Consider the following 18,843-nt stretch of genomic DNA (forward strand, 5'->3'; position numbering starts at 1 on the left):
CTGTTCATCCTGAGTCTGTCCTTTTCCCTGTTGCCTTGCACACATGTTCTCTCATTCTCTATACTTTTAATTGCACTCTGTTTTTCGACTTCCATTACATTCGTATTGCTTCCGTCTTTCTTATCATCGATTATTAAGTTCAACAGATCGCTCGTTCGCTTTTTCAGGACTTTTTTACCATCCTTTCGCTGCTCTTTTACACTGTTCCTTTTTTTTTTCTATCAGACGAGCAATCATTCTCCTCCTGGCATTCTTGCTACTAACACTTTCAGTTACCAATAAGTTACCACTCATCAAGTCCTTATTCAGATCACACTTCGCACGTACTCTCCTTCCATCCGCCTTAACCCTGGACTACTCACACTTTTTTGGACATCATCACTGCTCATCTGGGGGTATGTTGTCAGCACACGAAATTTCTTCTCTCCCCCTCCCTCTCCTCCACTATAGGTAATTGAAACTGTTATTGTGTTCAGATAGCCCAAGCTATTAACAGATTTTACCTACTACGATATTTTAAAAGGAGAAAAAGGAAGGGAAAATATAAAATAAAATACAATATTGTGTAATTTAAATTTTTTACTGATATTTACCAAGTATCATACTTTCTACGAAAACATAAAAAAAAATGAATATATTTTAATTTTTCTTGTGCAAATGTGTTGTTAGGTTTCGGTTAAAATGTACATGAACAAAAAAATACCTTACAATACAAACGAAGAACTTATTTATACAAAATAAACAAAAATTCATGTTTGCTTTAGTAATATATTACGCAAAAACATTTCTCTACCATGCGAATGATTTGTAGTTGGTAAATCTGATAAGAGTTTGAAGAAGACTAAAATGCATCGAAATCAGTTTATAAACCACGTAGAACGTTAATTCTTTCTAGCACATTAATCACGAATGTCTTTCCTGTGATCCGCACACACAAAAATATTACATACTGAACTTTGGTTTTCCAATCCTTTGCTCGTGGACAGATCTGCTATTTAGCTTGCTTCTTCACTTTTGGTTCTGGAGGTCCCTCAGCCTCAGCAGGACCAGCATTGGTGTCTTCGTCACCTTGGATGTTCAGAACTTTCTTTATGATATTCGTAAGTTCTCTAGACAGTGGCTGAACCAATCTCCTTTTCATGTGTGGAGTCGCAAGATTCAAGCCCAAATTATTCAAGTATTGGCACCTAATCATCTTTTTCTTAGTTGCTGAATGAAGAATTATCTGCAAGTTGATTCCTGCTTGATACAGCATCCCATAAAAATAGCGCAGAGGCCATCTTCTAGATTTGCAGCTTGTTGTGTAGTTGTGAGCCGTCCGGTCAAACTGTCAACACCATCTTTTGTGTTGTTATAAAAAAAGTATAACTTCTGGTTTCTTAGAGACCTCATCAACTTTCTTGTCACTGTGCATTGTTGACAGCATGAGCACAGATCCCCTTCTTTGAACAAAATGATACCAATGTCTTTTCTCGGTCAAAAGCGATTTGGAAAGAAAGCACTTCTTTCTTCTTATTAGGCTAAAATGACGCAGAATTTTTCTGGTTTGTTCTTCCTAAGTGTACCTACTATGGTAAGGTCATAATCTTTGAGCATCATTTCTGCTAGAGAAATAGAAGTAAACCAGTTATCCATGGTTATGTTTCGCTTTGTTCCGTGAATTGCTTTAGATAGAACTTTTACATAGTACATAGGGAGCAGCAATAGATTTGGTCTAAAATTCTCTTTCCCAATGTATGGGATAGCTGTGAGCATGTAGAATGTTCTAGCATCACACATACAAACTATTTTCATTCCGTATTTGTCAGGTTTAGTGGGAATGTAGATATGGAAAGGACAATCCCCCCCCCCCTAAAAGACAAGACATGTTTGTCAATAGTACAGAATTCATGAAGAATGTATGATACAGTGCAGTGGCAAATGAATTTGTCCCATAGAACTCTTATAGGTGCAGATTTATCCTCGCAGTCCCTAAGATCTTTGTCATTGAAACGAAGACAGCTTATCAAAAATCGGAATCGCACTTCGCTCATAACGGCACGATAAATTGATGCACCAAAAGGAGACCACATTTCTTTTGTATTGAGATGGTTGTCTTTTTTTGACTAGAAATGTATAAAAGTTCGATTAGGACTCTAATTTCAATATCGTCAGTTGAACCTATGAACTTCGTATCTGAAGTACATGACACTTTCTGATGAGAAATTTCCTCAGTCCTCAGTCTCATTTGTCATTTTTTTTGCTTCACCCTGTGTCCTAGGAATTCTCAAAACTATGTTACGAGAGGGGGTTCTGGATGCTGGTGGTGGATTAGAAGACCATTCGTAGCCATTCTTACCTTTTATTACAGGATCAGAATTGTGAACAATGTCATCTATTCATCTTCTAAAGCACTTTGTTCAGATGCATAATTAGGATCACTCCCAACATGGTCTTCTTCATTATGTTCATTATTGTCACTATCGTACTCAATTTCATAATCAGGTTTTCGTTCAAAGCAGTATTAATGAAATCTTCAAAACATTCATCATTGACATTCATAGAAATAGCTGTGATGCCTAACACAAATTTAACACGCACTAATGCTCACCAGGGTATGCTATCGCCCCCAATGATCTTACAGAACGACACGTACTTCATGAGCTATACTCACTCACTGACTGATGTGGAGAATGAGTGTTGGTTAGAATATAACTGGGTGCGGGAAGCGCTGTGCACACCTCGACTAATGTGTAGAAGAAAATGAAGTCACCTGGGGTAATACGTCACCCTGGGGAATATTGCATGGTTAAATATCCAAAACTTACTACATAATTGAATGAAAATACATATAGCACACCTTACATTTCACAAAACAACTGAAATCAAAATTAAATTCCTGCAAAGACAACGCCGTCGGCATCTTTTCTTTGCCGGTTACAATATTAAGCTCTAAGTTTAAGGATTTCATAAAAACTTGAACTAACAAGCCCACAACTTTTACAGCAAATCTATAGTCATAAACACACACTTATTTACAATTAATTATTCCAAAAAATTTATCTGAAACGGAAGCCTTCTTTACACAACATTCCAATGAAATGCCTCCTGCCGGAATTCGAATTTTTATCCATTGTATTGTATTATTTTCTTGCTTACTGTGATATGCTTTCTGTCTATTTATTTAACTCTTAATGTAAAACAGGCATGCTCTTGTCATAGTGTATGGTGGCATACAAAGCTAGTTGAGTATTTTAGGTTTAATAATGTTTAATATATTTATGTACTTTTTCTTTCAATTCACTTTTGTAGTGTTATATTATATTATTCTCTATTTTTAGTATTATAAATGATTTACTTTACTGTTCAGTTTTGTAATTATTAATGTGCTAACTATTAAATCTTCTTTTGTTACTTGAATTAATTTGAAAATTGTTAAGTTCATTTACCTTTTTCATGGGTATTATTCTTATTCTTATTATTATGATTATTATTATTATTTTGTGACACCACCAGGGAGTCCAAAGACTCATCGAGGGAGAGTGTGCCAACAGCATCAAACGATTGAAACCCTTCCAACTAATAACCGCACTCAAACTTGCTTAACTTTTTTTATGAGCCATTCGTAGCAGAGGCTCTACCAATCGACCAACCTTATTATTTCTGAGAAAATTAGCTAAATAGCCATAAAATAATATATTTTTCATGTTTGAGATCACCATAAGGAAAATGACTGCTTTAAAGAATAAAGCTAGATAAATGGCAGGACACCTCGTTATAGTGTAATGGATGTTGAAGAACTGGCCAGAGCGATGATCCAATGTCCAATCCTCATTATCATAGTGCATTTCACCATTACGAATATGTTGGATACTAAACAAACAAGAACTGGCTGAAATTTTGGATTTAGTCGCTACAATGTATTCTATACTGGCTTAAACCATGCACAAATACTGATATGCAACATGATCAGATGTCATATGAGTTAGGCCATTACATGGTTTAACAAGGCGATTGGTATTTTAGTCAGGGAATTGGAACAAAAAAAAAGGTCATTATTAAACTATTGATGAAACCAAATCATCCTCAGCAGAAATAAGGATAATCAAACCCAGAAGCATCAAAGGAAAACAAGTACAGAATTAGGCATGCAAGCAAATTGTTGTTACAGAGAAAATAAAGCCTAAAATAGCTGAGATACTTCTGAGCAATATTATACTATTTTGGGGTAATGGTGATTAAAGTAAGAAAGGAGCAGATGGAATATTCATTGCTAAACACAAATAAAAACTGCTTAAATCACTTGCAATTTCAAACGTTTTCAAAAGACTTATGTTTTCATGAAACACAAGTCCTTTTGACTATATATTAGTCTGTGCGGTTAGCCAAGTGGCTATGCGCTTCATAACCATATGCCTAGGAAAGGAGTGTCCTGGGTTCTATTCTCATCACTGATGTGAGGAGCTTAGATTCCTTCTCAGACATAGCCAAGATAGCCGGTCTTGGGCATGTACTGCTGGGTTTTCTTCCCAGTTTATGTAGGATTTTTCATCCCGCAAGGAGACAAACCGGTCTTGAGAGCTCAATGTTTCTACCGACATAGGATACACCGGAAGACATAAGGCTAACAACCTTATCCTTGTGTCAGTTGCGGTTAAATGTATAGAAAACCCTCAACACCACAAGGTAAAAGAGGGGAAAAGGAAGAAGAAGAATGATCAAAATATCATATCTCTTTATTTGCTTTGTAACATTTTGTATTAATTCTACATTCCTGGTGCCTTGGTTCTCTAAAAGGTTGGCTAAGGCTGCACAAGTGAAGATTCAAGTACGACCCCATTAGACCCCATCTTGACTACTGTGCCCAGATTTGGGCGCCTTGGTTTCTTCTTGATGGGGAGGAGGTTGAGAGGATCCAGAGGCCAGTGACCAAGATGATAGCAGGTCTATGGAATGAACCTTATGAGAACAGGTTGAAGATTTGTGGGTTGCAGACATCGGTTGATAGGCGGAAGAGGGGTGATATGATTGAAACATTCAAATTACTGAAGGGTTTCTATAAGATTAATTCAGAGGATATCTTTCAGAACAGGTCTAATGGTGGGAGGACTAGGGGCCATCCATGGAAACTGGGCAAGAGTGTGGTTAGCAAAAGTGTTAGAACTAGGTTTTTTGCATGGAGAGTAGTGTACGAGTGGAATAAGTTGCCAGAGTCTGTTGTGAGTGCCATGACTGTGAGTGGGTCCAAGGCAAGGTATGATAGATACTGTGTGGAAGCTGAATAGTTGTTGACATGATTTTTAGGGCCTCCCTCGATGAGTCTAAGGACTCCTTGGAGTTGCCCGTAATAATAATAATAATACCATAACTGGCTCTCATCCAAAATTCCATCTTCATATTAAACTGTGTTATTGCTGCAAGAAAACACTAACAACTCATCCAAAGTGGATTTTGGAAGAGCTAAAAAGTAGGAAATCTACATCCTGTCCAATGACTTTCTGATCTTTTCTTGACAAAGCCATTGGCTGTAACTTCTGTCTAACAGTATTCACACCATTACCCTCAAAAGGTTCTATTGCATCATCATCATCACCCAGAGAAAAATATAACTCCTAACTTCTTACCCTATACTCGTAATTCGTATATGACAAATGTCCCCAACCATTCCAAACACTCATCACACAAAGTATTCTTTGACATTTTGCCAGAAAGAAATCAGAAGAATTTTATCCAAATTAGATACCAAAAACAAAAAGAATGCTGTTCCTAATGGTATTTCTCCAATCATCCTAAAGGTATGAGCTCCATAGTTAGTTCCCATTCTATGTTGTTTCTGCACACATAACCTATTCCTGAGAAGGGAGGCAAATCTTTGCTATCCAACTACCACCCAATTTCTCTCACTAGTGGAAAGAAACATCAACATTCAACTACTATGCTATCTTGAAAGTGCTGAACAAATAAACAAACAAAAATTTGGTAAGTCTCCAGTGTTTGCTTTTAATCCCTAAAGCTTTTGACAGAATTTGGCATAAGGATCTATTAAGCAAACTCCCATTATTTGGTCTGTTCCAGGAGTTTGCACTTGACTGTCAGCTTTCTGAATGAACACTCACACACCACACATGATAGATGATGGATCCTTTCTAACTATGTAGCTAATGCTGGGGTCCCACAAGGCTCTGTTCTCCCACCTACTTTCCTCTTCCTTTTATTTATCACTGACCTACTTTTCTGACTACCAACCCAATATAGCTTTGTTGATGACAGCATGTACCCTCTTCCTTCTCATTCAACAAACTAAAGCGCTACACAAGTCACCACAACCTCCAGAACAATAATCTCTACCACCCTAAATTGTAATCTTTAAAACTGTTTTTCAACAGTTAAATTCTGATCTCCAAACCATTCTTCGATGGGGTTCATACAACCTTATCAGTTTTCATTGCTAACAAAATACAGTTGTGTCTTATCCCCCACAAAAAAGAACCATTCTCCTCCTCCTCCTGTCTTACTTTCAACGCAAGTCTCTAAATTTCACCCAACAAAACAAGCATAGTTTAAAAAGATCATCAAATTTCTCTTGCCATAAGCACAACACATACGTTGCTTCCTGAGAATTGTAAAAATTAGAATTTATCATTCACTCAAAGCATTACTTTACCTCTGAACAGCTATTAACCTTATACAAATCGAAAATCCACCATTGAACACTGTTCGGCGGTGCTCCTAAGTCCTCCCTAAAAATACTTGATTCAAAATTCAAGCCAGCAGTTAGATTAATTACCTCTCTCAGCAATTCACTCCACACACTCTCACAAAGCATTCAGTTTCTGCTGTTTGTATCTTCTAGAAATACTTTTAACAACCAACATTCATCAGAACTGGTATCAATTTCTTCACTCCCTGTTAAATCCATTAAAACACACCCAGCAACTACTCAACATTCCTTCACAGTTCAACTCAAAATCCACAGAACAAATTTCTCTACTCCTCATTTATTTGTTCTATTACTGTCCTCTGGAAGTCTTCCATCTTATCTATTTTTCAAGGAATACAATCTCCAGCTCTTCAAACTAAATGTGAAAAAGTTCCTTTTTGTCCATATTTATAGGCAACCTAAAGTATGTTGAAAGTTTTTCACTTGATTATAAATTGCATTAAAGATTCCAAGAAATTATATTACTTGTTTAATCCTTTATCCAAGCGTAAGTAAATTTCTAAGGCAATCAATGTGAATTCATTTAGCTACTATATACAAGTAGCCTAGTTGTGAAGATATTTCATCTGCAAACTTTGTTTGCTTACACCTGGACAAAGGATTAAACAAGAATATAATTTCTTAGCATCGTAAATGTAACCTATAATATGGTTCTAATATATTATAGGTTGCTTAAACCTCTCATGTATAGGATTATCATAAAAAATAAATAAATACATAAAAAAAGACAGTGACATACATGGTTTAATAAAAGGACTGGCTGAGGCTGGACAATACAGGAAGCAAGAGAATGGCATAGAACAGGAATATATGGAGATCCATAACAGTCATCTTCCTGGATGAAGATGACACATGATAGGATGGGATGCAGAATAAAATTACAGAACAGCTAACTGTAGGAAACAGGCATGTTGCATGTGCTAAGAACATTATCACAAAACTGGAATACCATTAGCATGGCTTATTTTATATGCTGCTGATGTCACTATTACAACTCTCAAACAGTTCAAGAAGTAGGAAACTTTAAATAACAATATTTTACATAGAAATAGTGGATATTAAAGATGCAACAGTATTCTACTATTTTTAGTATTCTAAAATAAAATATTTTATTTAAAGTATATAAAGTATTTATATAAAGTATTTAAAATAACAATATTTTACATAGAAATAGTGGATATTAAAGATGCAACAGCATTCTACTATATGTTTATTTACATTTTTAAATTAATATTAATTCTTTTCTTCAAGTATTAGTCATTTGCGTGTTCTGGCTTCACTGGTCTTTCCATCTTGCAGCTGGAAGTCTCTCTCTCTCTCTCTCTCACTTTGGTTAATATTTATCCACCTCTTTTGGTAGCTGATATCTTTCCATCCTAAATAGATGCTCCTTCCATTTCTCTCTTTATTTCTTGACCTTTTCAAGGAATTCAATCAAGATCAAGAAATATTAATTATTTGCTATATTATATTAATTAACATATGTATTAATTACTATATACAGTCGGGTCTCTTTTTATATGCGGTAGAAAACCGCATATAAAAAATCGGACAAAAAAGACCTAACTTACATTGAAAAATCAGTGATACGTTCCATAATTTTCTAAAGCGGCATAAAACTGAAGCAATGAATTCAAATATACCTAAAATCGCATTAAAAAGTTTATAAAAAATTCAGGAAAATAAGAATTCCTGAATTTGTTTTAAAGCTTTATTCATTTAATTTTACTTGAAAAGCGGTTAGCCTAGTGGCCTTGAGCCTTGCAACCATATTCCTGGAGAAGGAGCGCCTGGGTTCGATTCCCGTCGCCGAAGTGAGGAGCTTAAGGATCTTCCATAGCCAAGTTAGTCAGTCTTGGGCGTGGACAGCAGGGTTTTTCCCCAGTTTATCTGGGGTTTTTCATCCCGCAAGCAGACAAACCGTCCTCGTGAACACACACACACACACACACACACGGATCTACAGCCATAAACACTTAAACCCCATGAGGGGACTCAACTCACCCCAATAGGGACGGGGCAGAAATAGGAGGAAACTCCATATGAATAAATAAATAAAATTGAAAAGTAACAATTCTTTTTACATTTTTTCATCAGAATTGTTGCCGCTGTTAGACAATATTCGGCAAAATTTGCGAACTGGTACAAAATCACTTTCATCACCAGAAGAGATAGTCAGCGCATTAGATCTGTATGGTAAAGGCAATGATTCTTCACAAACAGAATTAGCTTTAGCCTCGCCTCGTTCTCTGCTGATTTTTTCTTCTGACAATGTAATCAGTGATTAAACTTTGCGATGATGATTTTACTAATTTTTTATACAACTCGCGACATCCAGACATACAGTTCTTCAGCTAACGTTGGAATTTAAAGGCTCGTTCAGAATTTGTGTCAAAAACAAGAAAATGATTTTCCAATTTATTGCGCAGTTCAAGACCTTTTCAAATTATATTTGCAGTTTTTCTTCCGCTTCACTATCGTTTTCTGTATCTTCGACGATATCTAAAGTTAATCGATATCCAATGATATCATCGTTACTTAAGGCATTATCCACAAGCAATTCGTCTACATCGTTCTGGCTAAATGTATCAAAACCTTCTCCACCAATTTCATGTACCAAAGTAATGATTCATAGATATTTGAATGGTTGCACTCTTTGCGACACATCCAGGCCAAGTTGCTTTCCAGCAGGCATTTAAAGTTTGTGGTTTTATTTCAGCGATAGCAGATGCAACATGATTTAAGCAGGCTAAAATAGAAATTTTTTTCCGAACGTCAGTTACTGTTAATGATTCATTTTCTAATTTATCCAATATAAATTGAAAAGTGTGCTTAACGTAATATATTTTTTAAAAGTAGCAATTATGCCTTGATCTAATGGCTGAATAATGCTTGTTGTACTGGGTGGAAAAAACTACCTGCACATTTGGATGTTCTAAATGCGGATGACTTGTGCATTGTCAGCAATCAATAAAACTTTAAAATCGAGAGCTTTTTGCTTCATATATTTCCACTTTTGGTACAAAGCAATTATTGAACTATTCAGTAAATACAGCAGTTGTTACCCAGGCCTTTGTATTAGCCATCCAATGTACCGGCAGCTCTTTTAGATCTTTGCCTTTTAGAGTACGTGATCTTAGAGATCGATTTACTAGGAGGGGTTTCAACATTCGATCTCCTGATGCATTGCTACAAAGTAACGACGTTTCTCGAACTTTGCTTGCTTTAAACCGAAAATGTTTTTTTCTCAGACATTGCGATGTAAGTTCGACTAGGTATTTTCTTCCAAAGCAATCCTGTTTTGTCAGCATTAAACACTTGATCAGTACAATATCCACCATCTTCAATAATTTTATCTCACTTCTCTTGAAACATTTGGGCTGCTTCTTCATCTGCTGCTGCAACCTCGCCTGTAATCTTCACGTTATGAAGTGCATTCCTTTTTAAAAACCCAGTTAGCCACCCTTTGCTAGCCGAAAATTCTTTATCAGCCTGGAAAGCGGAAGTAGATGGCTCCAATTGCTTCATATGTTCATAAAACCGGAGAGCTTTTTTGTTTAATTAAATAACCACTTATAGGAATTTTCTTCTTGAGTTAATTCTTCAATCCAAATTACCAGCGCTCGTTCTGTTTTTTCTCATAAAGCATCTTTTGAGTACGATGATAATTTGGCACTTAGTTTTGTGCCAGAAATTACATTTTCTTATTGTGACTTCATTCGTTTTTTTTCTCTTATAGCAGATTCGCCTAAATTAAAATATTTAGTAATCGCCTTAGATTTCTCTTCTTTTGCTAAGCGATCTAAAATTGCAATTCTCGTTTACAAAGAAACTGCTTTTATTTGGTGCTTTTTTTCTCCATTGGGCCAAATCAAATATTTAGAATAAAAATTAGAAATATTTAGACTTATGATAATGAAAAGACAAACACTTACTCACATGCAAAATTAAACTTCACGAACACTCACTGACTACACGTTATTCACGTTACGCCAGAATGTGCTGCAATACGCTGTTCATTATGATGAACAACGGTACATAAGTTTTGAAGTTATGCACCGCATAACTTGATAACCGCATAAAAAGAGACCCGAGTGCATATAAATATTTGTATGGAATGAATTTGATGGATGAAAGGACTTGTATATGCCAGATAGACTGAATTTGGAATAGTTTTGGAGTTAGATGTTTGGAGAGTGTGTTGTTCAGTGAAAGGATGGAAGTGCAAAATAAGGAAAACTATAAATGTTGGGAAGATTCAATTAACTATGTGTCTAAACAACCCCCCCCCAAACACACACAGGCCAAATGAATGTGAGTGTAGAAATTACGCTGTGCTTAGGTGCAGTTTACCAGATTTCGAATCTGAATAGGTTGGTAATAACGTTTTGCAAAGATAACTGCAGATCCAAGGGGATGGGATGTTGAAATACACATGAATACTAAAAGTATCAGAAATAAAGGAGAGTAGTTTTTGCTATCAGTCAGCTTCACTTGACCAAAAATTATTGGCTATCAATAATAGGTGGTTGACAGAAAATAATATAGTTAGAGGTACAGAATGTAGAGGGTATTGTATTTTCAGGGAGAATGAGGGAAATAGGATAGGAGGTTGAGGTATTGTTGATAATAGCCAAAATACTTCAACCAACAAAATTAAAAGCTAAACAGGACTGGAGACCTGAAAGAGTTAGTTCATTTCAGGCTGCCTGCTGCAAGATAGAGCCGACAGAACAAACTTTTTCGTTGGTTGCTGCTATTGACTAGGGATCCACAGGAAAATGTGTATGCCGTGCATTGGCAGATTAGTACAATGAGTGCAGACTGAACATTTATTATGGGAGACTTCAACTCTGAGGGTATAGACAAGAGGAAGGAAAGGAGACATGGCAAGAATGAAGTGGAATTTATATAATTGTTTAGAGATAATTACCTGAAAAGCATGTCATGGAAGAGGACCAGGAGTTATTACTAGATCTCGTAATAGCATTAGAAGATGGATCCATAACCAAGGTAGACACTCTGCCTTCCAACTGGGGAGAGTGATTAAGCAGTCTTGTTCTGCATAAATTGACCCGAGTCAATTTTCTCTCAACCTTTGTGATACATTCTTATTGATATCCTTGAAAACAAGGTGACAGATCTGTGCACAGAAATTCATGATTGTTGAGTAGATATCTTCGACTCTATACAAGCAATCCATATGCAGCTTGATCAAGGACCTAATATAAGGGAATCCATTTACTTTGACGTTCTTCACATCGTTGCCATAAACCATTGTGATGTCCTCAGCAATGTGATCCTTATGTTCACTCACACAATCTGTTCAGGCACTCCTGGAAGATCAGTATTGGTTCTATACATCGTTCTCCCCAGTAACATGCAAGTTAAGTAATAATGTCTCTGAAACAGTCCCTGCAGGCATATCATTAATGATGTCGTTCTTCTGGGATACTGTTTTATATGTGATAGTTACCTAACTGACAGCCGATCCAAGTCATATCACTTAAACTGTTATCTATCCACAATCATTCCAATTTAATTATGAACTTGTCATATGACAATTTATTAAAGTCCTCTGCAAATCTAAATATATGACTCTGTTATGTGTTTTCCTTGTCCAATTCATTTGTCACTTATAATACAAAATTAGACTACTAACACACAACCTCTCTTTAACAAACTTATGCTGATAATCACAGACAATGTTGAATTATCAACCCACTTCTAGATCTTAGACCTGACAACATATCAAACACTTACTCATGAACTCTAAACCCTCAGAACAATATAATTTAATGCCTGAAGTAGAACAATTTTACCACTGTTTCACTTCATTAGAACTTGCTATGTTCTAAGATGGTCATTAATTCACTGAACATTCTCTTAAGACATGCAGCAATATATCATCACGTCCTGCTGCCTTATTAGCAAGTTGTTTCTTGCAGTTCTAGTTTTTTTAAAAGGTGATTAGCTTAACCTTGTGATGCATTCTGCAAAAGGAAAAAAATTATTATTTTTTGCAGTGAGTTAAGGTGTTTATCTTATTATGATATGGTTGTATTTAGTGGTCCTAGTCATGCAAGCTGGGAGTAATAAAATTTATAAAAACGTGAGAGTACCTGTAAATTGTACCATATCCACTGTTGTTCTCTTGAAATGAGTGGACAGAGAAACTGGTATTCCTTGTACATTGGAAAAAGACACGTTACGAAAATAGTGCAAGGATGGGTGTAATAACTGAAAAGGAATCAGTAAGCAAATTATTTTCACACTTGATAATGCCTTGATTAGACCATCTGTAGCACGGTGTGTGTGAAGGTTTGGCCATTTGTTTTTGGGGTTGATAAAAAAAACTGAAAATATCCAAGGATTAGTACCTAAAGTAGTATCAGAACTCTTGCATTCTAGCTATAAGGATAGATTAGGGTGATGTAATTTGAAGAGAATGGCTGGAAAGGAAATAATATCAGTGAGAGTATTTTACCAGTTAATACACAGAACATCATTCACGGAAGTCATCTCTGATATAAATGATGAGCTACAGTGGTAGTGGGTTAAATGCATGGATTTAAAATGTGGTGGGTACATATACAATGAATAATTTCAAACACAGTTATGAACAGAGCGATAACTGATGTAGACATTACATGATGCAGCCTGTAACTTATCGTTTATTACTAACTTATTGTAGGTTCTCTAGTGGAAAACTAGTAATAACAATAATTCATATGCATATTTATCACTTGATCTGGATAATACAATCACACCTTTTGTAATTAATGTTGATTACACAAGTACTGTTTTAAGTTTCTTCCTCAGTGACATCTCAAATTAAATATTTCGGAACAATTACCACAGTAGTTCCAGTGAATATTTTAGTAACTTTCAGCTGGTTTTATTCAGGTGTTCCTGTTAGCAGAGGGATAGTTGAAGGACCTGCAAGAGTAGTCAACTCCATTAACGAAGCACATTTAATTCAAGTTAGTGAGAAATCAAAATTTCTCTCTCTCTCTTCTTTGTCTTCTAGTGTGTGTGTGTGTGTGTGTGTGTGTGTGTGTGTGTGTGTGTGTGTGTGTGAATACTGTTAATGCATTAATGTATTAAACGTATTTATATGAATTTGTTCTCTGAATTGTAGTTGCCATAATTTACTGAAATGAATAAATGTAGGCTGTTATAGTCATGCAATAGTGGTCATGGAAAGCAAAGAGTAGCAACGGCATTCATTACCAAACATGATGATTAACTTCTTCATTGGCAATCAATTTAAGTAATGTTCTTCCTATTATGGATATTAGGTCAAGTGGCCTATTCTAGTCTTATGCCATCGCTTTCTTGGTCTTCCAATTCTTTTTATATTTATTTTATATTCATATAGTGTTTTTGGAAGTCAGGTATTGTCCATTCGATTTAAATGTTCTAATCCAGGAGTTCTCAACCTTTTCCAGTGGCGTACCACTATATTTAATTCAGGATATTAGATATACCAGTAAGCAAATTTATTCTGGAAAAGAGTGGTTTATTATTATTATTATTATCGCATGACACCTCCAGGGAGTCCAAAGACTCATCGAGGAGGGAACCTACTCTACAACTCTCCATCTCCACCACTCAATCCACCTACTATATTGAACCGTATCATCTACACCAAAGCTATCTGTTGTCCATTACCACCACCACTGGAATTTTCACAGACAATCACAAACATCCATGCCTAATGTGATTTGTTGATCCCAGGGGCAAAATAAGCATTTCTGTACAATACTAGTGATTTATTTAATTATTTATTATTTTATTCAAATATTTATTGTAGAAACAGATACTCTTTGAATCTATTCAATGGATTGTTCTGTAAAATGTGCAATTTTTAAAAATTAAAATAATAATGAGTAAATACTTAAACAAATTTTGGCAAACACATATTCCTGATAATGGGACTCCAGTTCTCAAATAAACTTACAATCAGTACAAGCTATAAATGTAACATATTTTTAATTACAGAACTCAGATTCTTGTTTCAGTGTGAAGGTTTTGCTGGTAAACACAGCTTCTTAATGTCTGGTTTCAATTGACTTAATTTGAGTCTTAAATCCGGTTCAACATTCAACTTATTCCTGTACTTGATTTTTATATAAATGAGAGAAGAAAACCAACATTCACAAGGGTAAGTAGTTGCAAACACCAACAGAAATTTTACAGCTTTTTCTAAGGTCATTGGCTATTCATTTCTTCTTGCCAACCATAAGTCTGTTAAATCCTTCCTCTTGATTGTTTGCCTGGGACTTCCGTCGCAGGAGAGCTCGATCAGTTCATCTTTCTAGGAAGGAGTTATGGTTTCTGGTAAGGTGTCATCAATGGAAAACGGCTCTCTAATCCAAAACTCTGAAGCCAGTTTTTCAGGGAAGTATTCCTTGAAATCTGTGATTAGACTCCCAAGATGCTTCTTTATATTCATTGTCAGTTCACTATGAAGAAGAATTTTATTCTCAGTTAAGAAAGCATTCAACAATAGAAAGGAACACGTGTTTCCATATCGATTTCTTTAATGATGAAGCCACGTTTTTTCCTAAGAGTCGCAGTTTTATCCTGTACCAAGAATAAGGAAGTACGTGCACCCTGCAAACTCGTGTTCAGCTGGTTGAGGTGTCAAAATAAATCTGTCAGGTAAGCCAACCGGACAGGCCACAGTTCATCAGTGAAATAATTCAAGTCTGAGTCTGAAGATTTGTCAGAGAGAATAATCTGAACTTCTGAACGAAGTTCAAACAAGCAACTCAATACATTTCCCCTCGACAGCCACCTACCTTCGGTGTGAAATAAAAGAGAATCATGTTCAGCACCCATTTCATTGCACAAAATGGAAAATAGTCGTGAATTCATAGTTATGGACGTAATGAAGTTAACAATTCTCACACTTTCATTCAAAACCGTCTTCAGAGCAACAGGCATATTTCTTGCGGCTAAAGCCTCGCGATGAATGCTACAATGTACAAATTTTGCTTATGGAGCTACTTCTTTAATTTTTGCAACAACATCACTGTGTTTCCCAACCATTGCACGTGCTCCATCAGAACAAAGACCAACACTTTATTCCATTCTATGTCATGCGTTTTCATAAATTGGTCTAATTTTGAAAATATTTCATTTGAGGGTGTTCAAGCAAGCAGTGGTTTACAAAACAAGAACTCTTCCTTCACTGTTTTCCCATCTATAAATCTTATATACCTAAGAAGATGGGTCATGCTGGCAATGTCAGTAGTTTCATCCAATTGTATGGAAAAATATTTACTAGTCTGAACTTTTTCTATTAACTGCTCCTGAACATTTGAAGACAAATCTGAAATTCTTCGTGATACGGTGTGATTCGATAATGGAACCATTTCAAGTTGTTTTGCTGCCTTTTCGTCAAATATTATTCTAACCACATCTGTAGCTACTGGTAATATTAATGACTCTCCGATCGTGTGAGGTTTCCTGCCTTAGCTATTCTTAAACCGACTTCATAAGATGCCTTCGTGTTAAATCCTGAAAATGAGGATTTTTGTTTTTTCCTTGCTGACAAATCGGACAGTTTTCTCTGGAAATATTCCAAAGGTTTGTGTTTTAAATCGCCATGCTTGGTTTCAAAATGACGTTTAAGAAGGGAAGGTTTCATCTAATGTTTTGATAGCGTTTCATAACAATCACACACTGGAGAACAGGTGCGGTTTCTATGTGAAATATATGTGAAACCAATATGATAAATAACTAAGATTGTATTTACGTTGTGCTGTACGGGGCTTTTTGTTGCATTCTTGTACAATGATGTGCTCCGTCGGCTGATTCGAAGTAGTGGCTTCTGGCAGAGAAGGTGTTTCCCCCGCTTACACTCATTTTTCCATTCGATCGTTTTGAGGACCCGCTCGTTAACCACTTATTCACATTCCGGCTTCTATCCTCTGGCACGGCGCCTCCAACTTATTCTTTGCCGGCCTGGTTGGCCGACTGGTTAGCATATCTCCTCTCCAGCCAAAAGGCTGCGGGTTCGAATCCCGCCAAGGGCATGGATGTTTGTGATTGTCTGTGAAAATAGTAGCGGTGGGCTGTAGATGGCGTTAGTGTAGATGACGGTAGTTGCGGTTCGTTGTGGTTGATGGATTGAGTGGTGTTGACAGAGAGTTGTAAAGCAGGTGCCCTCCCTCGATGAGTTTTTGGACTCCCTGGAGGCGTCACGTGATGATAATAATAATAAGAAGAAGAAGAAGAAGAATATAAATACTACAATTTCACAAATAAAATCTCATATTCAAAGACAATAATCTAACACCACTACTTTAACTGTAACTGCGGCTCAACAAACGACAACGGACAAACTGCTTCCCATTGTTGTCCGATCAAATATATTCGAGTTACTTTCTGTCATTATCATTTCATGAATACTTATTAAATTCAAATTGAACTTTGGTATTATTTTTGTATATTATTATACAAACGTTTTTAATGATAATGTAAAATCTAATTATTTTCATTTAGTTGCATGAAATATTTTAAGTGGAACTGTTAAATATTTGTGCATACATTTTTAATTCTCAACTCATGTTGAAATAAAAAAATATGTTAATTTACCTTTTATTTTATACTCTGTTTTCGTACCACCAGTGGGTGGTACTCGTACCATAGGTTGAGAATCCCTGTTCTAATCATTTTGTTTATATTCATTTATATTGGTTTTATATGCAAGGATTGTAAAAATTCTCCATTTGTTTTATGGTCCCACTTGGTATATCCAATTGTTTTTCTGAGAAATTTCATTTCTCCTGTTTGAATCCGTTTTTTTTTCTTTTTTTTTTCAGAGGTGGCTTAAATATATTTTTTATTATGCTGTTTACTTTAACAAAATTTGACATTTTGATGTATATTTTTTCATCTTCATATGATAAGTCACATTCCAGGTATTTGAAAGTATTTACTTGTTGTAATATTTTATTATCTATCACTATTTTACTTCTTATTAGGATTTCTCTTTTGAAAGCTATTATTTTTGTCTTTACTTTTGATATTCTCATATTAAGTGTGACAGTTAAGTTCTTTCGAAAAAGTTATATCGACAAATTTCAAATTTCATATTTTTTAAATAAAAAATAAAAATAAAAATCTTATTACTGTGGTTACGTGCATATGTTTAGTCAGGGTAGGAAATGAATCCCTGGCATGAAGAAACATTTTGGAAAATTTGTAGAAAAGAGCAATGGTAAGCATATGTGCTGAATGGAAGTTCAGGACTAGTCTCTATCTAACACAATGTGCACAAATAGATGTGCACAAATTCGCACACACATACATATATATATATGTGTGTGTGTGTGTGTGTGTGTGTGTGTGTGTGTGTGTGTGTGTGTGTGTGTGTGTGTGTGTGTGTGTGTGTGATACATTTTTTAACTTGGGGGTATTGTATATCAGGATAACCAAGTTATTTTATAAACTTGGTTATTTTAACTCCTAATCCCAAGTATGCAAACAATTAAGTTTGCGCCTGAAACAAAGTTCAAGTCTAAAGATGATACAACACCAGGGCAACTCATTGTAAAGGTGGGTAAAGATCTGATCACTATTCTTAGTATTTTCCATAATATATATATATATATATATATATATATATATAATATAACATAATATAATATATATATATATATATATATATATATATATATATATGTATATATATATATATAATATAATATAATATATATATATATATATATATATATATATATATATATATATATATATATATATATATATATATATATATATAGAGAGAGAGAGAGAGAGAGAGAGAGAGAGAGAGAGAAGAGAAGAAGAAGAGAGAAAAAATAAAAAGCCTCATTGACTATGTTATTCTTGATAGCAATGTTTCTGTACTGGTTCAGAAACGAGTATATATATATATATATATATATATATATATATATATCATCATCATCATCAAATTCCTGCCATGTACCCTCAAGGGGTGTACAGGATATGACAGTACTACATGAAAAAATTACATCATTACTAACTTCCTATCTACAATTTTCCTCCAAATCAGTCTGTTACTTGTCAAGACTCCAACATTATCAGATCTTATATTTCTATCGTCTAAGGCACTTTGTACCGTA

The 18,843-nt window shown here is 35.2% G+C and overlaps 1 protein-coding gene across 3 annotated transcripts in view; it reads left to right on the plus strand.

Moving 5' to 3' along the window:
* LOC150100538 (uncharacterized) overlaps nucleotides 1-18,843 on the plus strand; it is a 198,564-nt gene that overhangs the window by 152,205 nt on the left and 27,516 nt on the right. For all 3 annotated transcript variants that reach the window (XM_090401331.1, XM_090401333.1, XM_090401332.1), the window contains one exon: nucleotides 13,607-13,683. The gene's annotated coding sequence lies outside the window, so the exon portion shown is untranslated. Of the gene's footprint in view, nucleotides 1-13,606; nucleotides 13,684-18,843 lie in introns of those variants that run through there.

This window comes from Typopeltis vanoorti, chromosome 12 (genome assembly GCF_054136105.1).
Source record: "Typopeltis vanoorti isolate ZY-2024b chromosome 12, IOZ_Tvanoo_1.0, whole genome shotgun sequence".
NCBI classification, from domain to species: domain Eukaryota; kingdom Metazoa; phylum Arthropoda; class Arachnida; order Uropygi; family Thelyphonidae; genus Typopeltis; species Typopeltis vanoorti.